The following is a 6,000-nucleotide window of genomic DNA, read 5'->3' as shown; positions in this document are numbered from 1 at the left end:
GTTTGGTATGCTTTCCTTTATTGGTCAGAGTATTCATTACAGGAGTTGGGAGGTCATGTTGCAGCTGTACAGGACATTGGTTAGGCCACTTTGGAATATTGCGTACAATTCTGGTCTCCTTCCTATCGGAAAGATGTTGTGAAACCTGAAAGGGTTCAGAAAATATTTACAAAGATGTTGCTAGGGTTGAAGAACTTGAGATATAGGGAGAGGTTGATTACATTGGGGCTGTTTTCCCTGAAGCATCGGAGGCTGAGGGGTGACCGTGTAGAAGTTTATAAAATCCAGAGTGGCATGGACAGGATAAATATACAAAGTCTTTTCCTGGGGTGGGGGAGTCCAGAACTAGGGGGCATATGTTTAAGGTGAGAGGGGAATGATGTAAAAGAGATCTAAGGGGCAACTTTTTCACACAGAGGGTGGTACGTGTATGGAATGAGCTGCCAGAGGAAGTGGTGGAGGCTAGTACAATTGCAATATCTAAAAGGCATCTGGATAGGTATGTGAATAGGAATGGTTTGGAGAGATATGGGCCAGGCACTGGTACATGGAACTAAATTAAATTAGGATATCTGGTTGGCATGGACAAGTTGGACTGAAGGGTCTGTTCCTGTGTTGTACATCCTTTTGACTCTATGACTCTACTGCCTTCTCTTTAAACATCTGTCCTGAAAAAATCCATTCAGTTTACTTCCTTCTCCTCATTCTATCCCTTCCTGTCATACCACAGACCAGTATGGAGTGACTTCTTCTGTTACTACAATTGACATAAAGGATTGCACGTAGAATAAAGAGGTAAATCAAACAACACAACTGTACAAGAACCTGCCTTATTGCCTTTCTAAGTAAATTTAGTGAAAAATAATGTTTGTTTTCTTACATGCATGCAATCACTCCATTCAATTTCTCTCATACTCTATTCATGTGCAATACTGAGAAAATTTATCCACTTACTTAATGCTTTATATTCCAATGTCATCAGAAATACAAAGCCACCACCATATTCTTTGTTCCATGTTCATTTTTATTCATGATTGTTTTTGACAATGGTAGACAGAGGTTTGTTCTTGTTATTTATTGGAGTAAGTGGGTATTTCAGAATAAGAAGGGAAAAGGATAGTTGAGAAAACTAGAAATGCAGATTTTCCCAAACACTTTAGGGTTTCATCTTTAAGCCCTGTGTGTCTTCCAAGTTGCCTCAGTCACTTACAGCATGTGGTACTTTGCAACTCAGGTGTAGACTAATTTATTGGGGTTGGGTGGGGAGAGATCATGGTTGGCATTAGTTAGAAAAGAGTGGTGATAATTATCATGGGAGGTAAATATGGAAGATTATGGCAGAGAAATCATGGGGCACAGTCAATTATGGGAGTGCTTGAGAGGAAAACAAGGAGTGAGTGAGTGAGTGAGTATGGGCCACATAGTTTTAGTTTGCTCACATGGAGGAGACATTTCTCTCCTGGTTCACAAGCAGTGCAATAAAGAAAGCTGATTGACCTACTGACTATCTTTTACCAGCCATGTTTACAAGGCCAGGAAATATGGCTGACAGCGAACAGAAACTTTGCAAACATGGGGCCTGAAGCTAACTTCCTGAAAGACAATTGATTCCCCACTCCTTGTTCAATCTCCATTAAACAGAGAAATGGGCAGATTCAAATCAGGTTTGCATTGATTTTGAAATGTGTTTCAGATACGTCAAAAATGCAAGCAATTTGGGGATATTAAAATTATCCCCATCAATTCAGCTTATGTCGATGTTGACCAAGCAACATTTCTTCCTGGCTTCCACACTAATTGATGCTGTTCATGGCTCTCTCATTACCGAAGCCAGTCACCTTCAAATCATTCAACATCACCCCATTCCTCAAAAACACCAACCTTTATCCCCTCTATACTGCCCCATGTCTGATCTTCATTTCATTTCCAAAGTCCTTGAATGTGCTGCCAACTCCCGAATCTGTGCTCACTTTCCCCGAAACTCCACCTTGGAACCTCTTCAATTAGTTCCCCATCCCTGCACTTACCCCACACTTCCACAGTTTCAAAATAGCACTGATCAAAGTCATATCTGAGATTTTATGCAACTGTAACAAAAGTAAACTATCCATCCTCTTGAGCAAACAGGTAAAGTTAAACTGAATTTAATCAAAAGTGAGCAGTAAAAGATTATGCCTCCTTTTTTGATAGCCCCTAGATTAGCTTTCTCCTTCAGCACTGATAGATAAATGCTTTTGCTTGATCAGGAGCAGTAAAGCAGAAAACATTTAAGTGTCTTCTGTCTTTGAAGGTATATGTGCAATAATATTAGTTACTCGAATATGGACATTGAAATAAAATAGCACCTATTTGTTATAATGTGATGGTAGTACGACACTAACATTTTAGTCAGTTTAGTGGAGACAAGAATGTATAACACTATTAACTTTTAAAAACAAAGGTTTGAAGACAAAGCAGTTTTTGAAAAGGAAAAAATTAAATTGGAAATTTAAAAAGCTTGTATCTGTTTACATCTGATTACTGCAGAAGAAAAGCTTTATCTGCTTGAGTAAGAACAGTGAGGCAAGGTGGCATTTACCAGAGCGGCTGAAATGAAGCTGGCATGAAAGTTGCTCAAGCAAATGGAATTTATCCATTTCCAACAGAGAGATGATACACAATGCCAATTGTGCCAACATAAGAGGACATAACTGGGACAATTTTCACAGATGGTACAGAGCACAGTTGGCATCATTGCCATGGTTGGTTTGGTTATCACATTTGTCATCACATACTCAGTATGTAGTTAGTAAAGAATGGCACGGTTGGTGTTGGCATAATTCATGAACACTGGAATTGCTCATATTCATCAAATTATTAAAGTACTTCAGTGGGCAGCAAAGTAAAGTGTAACTGCATTAAAATGAAACTTCAGACTCCAGGTTGGCAAATAAGAAATAAGTTAATGATCATATGACATGAAAGCAGGATATATTTTATTTGTTTTTTTAATGTGATCATATCTGGAATTGGAATTTACTTTGGGTGGTTGTACAAAATGGGAGCTAACACACTATCCTACACTCTTTACTGACAGAGCGAAAGTGAGGACTGCAGATGCTGGAGATTAGAGTCAAGAGTGTGGTGTTGGAAACAGCGGGTCAGGCAGCTTCCGAGCAGAAGCATTGATGTTTTGGGCATAAGCCCTTCATCAAGAATGAGGCTGTGAGCTGACGGGGTGGTGAGATAAATGGGAGATGTGTGGGACTGGGGGGAAGGTAATTGAGAGTGCAGTCAGTGGATGGAGATGGGGGTAATGGTGATAGGTCAGAGAGGTGAGTGGAGCGGATAGATGGGTAGGAAGATGGACAGGTAGGACAGGTCATGAGGGCGGTGCCGAGTTGGAATGTCAGATCTGGGATAAGGTGGGGGGAAGGGAAATGAGGAAACTAGTGAAATCCACATTAATGCCATTGTATTGGAGGATCCTGAGGTGGAAGATGAGGCATTCTTTCTTCAGGTGTTGGGAAGTGGTGATGGGGAAGGCCTTTGTCCTTTGTGGAGTGAGAGGGGGAGTTGAAGTGTTCGGCCATGGGGCAGCAGGCATCCCAAAGATGTTCTCAAAATGCCCTGCAAGAAGGCGTCCTGTCTCCCCAATGTAGAGGAGACCACATTGGGAGCAACAGATACAGTAAATGCCATGTGTGAAATTGCAGGTGAAACTTTGATGGATGTGGAAGGCTCCTTTGGGGCCTTGGACAGAGGTGAGGGGGGAGGTGTGGGCACAGGTTTTGCAATTCCTGCGGAGGCAGGGGAAGGTGCCAGAAGGGGAGGGTGAGTTGATGGGGGGCGTGGACCAGACAAGGGAGTCGCAGAGGGAACGGTCTTTATGGAAGTGGATAGGGGTGGGGAGAACTTCCTAAAGGAGAACTTCCTTTTAATTGCCAATTTCCTCCTGATTGCACTTTTTGGCACATTAAATCATGAATGCAAGAAAAGGGGACTAATTAGTGAAAGACAATTTCAGAAGCAGGATGCACTCTTAGCTCAAAAGCTGAGTGTTAAAATATTTATTAATACATGAAGTGAAAATGATTGAAAAAGATAATTTCCACCTCCCCCCCCCCCACCCCAAAGCCACTCATTATACTGAGTCAGAAATATATCCCTGTTCTTTCAGTGGTGCTGAGTCAAAGTCTACGAATTCCCTCCCTAATGGCATTGTAGGTCTACTTACAGCACATAGAGTGGTTCAAGAAGAGAGCACACTACCACCTTCTCAAAGACAACTAGGGATGGCAATAAATGCTGGCCTAGCAAGTGACACCTAAAGAATATAATTGAGAACAAATAAATAGCAGAAAAAGTGAAAACATGGTTTGGTCTGTCTTTATGAAAGACAGGGTGTATATAACCTTCCAGAAATCCTAGGCATCAAGGATCCAGTGAGAGGTGGATTTATAGGAAACAAGTATAAATTCGAAGATAGTGCTTCCAACATCTTGAGTTTCTAAAATTCCACACACTCTAGGGCAGATCCTACAGATTGGAAGGTGGAAAATGTTTTTTAAAAGGAAGGTAGAGAAAAAACACAGAAATACAGAACAGTTAGCCTAGCATCCTTAATGGGGAAACTGCTGAAGTCAATAATAAAATACAAGATAACATAACATTAACAGGATTGGACAAAACCATCATGGGTTTAGGAAATGAAAATCATGTTTCGCAAATCTATTGGAATTTTTTGAGAATGTATCATATAAAATAGCTAAGGGAGAACCAATGAATGTGGTGGATTTGGATATTCAGCATGTTTTTGATCAAGTCCCTCATAAAAGGTTAGTGGGCAAGGTTAAAGGACATGATATTAGCATGGATCGAGAATTGGTTAACAGACAGGGAACTGGGAGTGGCAGTAACTGGGTCATTTTCTCAGGGACAGGCAGTGACTAGTGGTGTAGTAGATTACAAGGATCGTACAGGTAGGCAACCCTTTATCCAAAATCCCAAGGTTTTTTGTGAAGTTTTTATCTCATTAACAAGGTTGTTTGGCATGCAAACAGTTAACCCAACTCCACACCCACTCGATGCCTGTTACTCAGATGTGATGTGGGGGTCATGGCCCAGTACTGACAGACCTCAATTTTATCTCAGAGCCCGTTACTGGCATTGAGTATGCTACTCGATAAGATTTTTTAAAAATTTCACCGTTGAACTGGTACTTTTTCCGAAATTCCAAAAATTCTGAATTCCGAAAATCAGCTGGTCCTGAGCATTTTGGATAAAGGATCGTGTGTCTGAAATTGGGCTCCTGCTATTTACAATACCTGTATATAGAAATGACCAAGATGAAGCATTGAATGCAATACTTCAAAGTTTGTTGACAACACAAAATTGGGTGGGATTTTGAAATGTGAGGAGGGTGCAAGAATAATTCCTTGTGAACTGGACAAGTTGGGCAAACATATGGCAGATGTAGTATAATCTGGCTAAACGTGAAGTTATATGCTTTGGTGTGAAAATCATAAAAGTAATATTTCAATTGAGATATTTTGGGATGTCTGTACATACAAAGGGAATTGGTTGTCCTTGTACACCGGTCAATGAAAGGAGACATGTAGGTGCAGCAAACAATTAGGAAGGCAATTATATATTGACCGTCATTGTCAGAGGATTTGAGTTCAGAAACAAAAAATGCATTGATAGTGTACAGTCTCAGTGAGATCACACCTGGAGTATTGTATTACAGTTTTGGTCATATGTCAGGTAGAGACAGGATAGATCGAATGAATCCCAAGAAGAGTATAAAGGCAGTAGGAGCATACTTAAGAGCGAAATCAGGAGGACAAAAAGGGGACATATGATAGCTTTGGCAAATATAATTAAGGAGAATCCAAAGGGTTTTTACAAATACATTAAGGGCAAAAGGGTAACTAGGGAGAGAATAGGGCCCCTCAAAGATCAGCAAGGTGGCCTTTGTGTGGAACCACAGAAAATGGGGGAGATACTAAATGAGTATTT

The sequence above is a fragment of the Chiloscyllium punctatum genome, chromosome 20 (genome assembly GCF_047496795.1).
Source record: "Chiloscyllium punctatum isolate Juve2018m chromosome 20, sChiPun1.3, whole genome shotgun sequence".
Taxonomy (NCBI): Eukaryota; Metazoa; Chordata; class Chondrichthyes; order Orectolobiformes; family Hemiscylliidae; genus Chiloscyllium; species Chiloscyllium punctatum.
Note: the sequence above shows the minus strand (reverse complement) of the source record.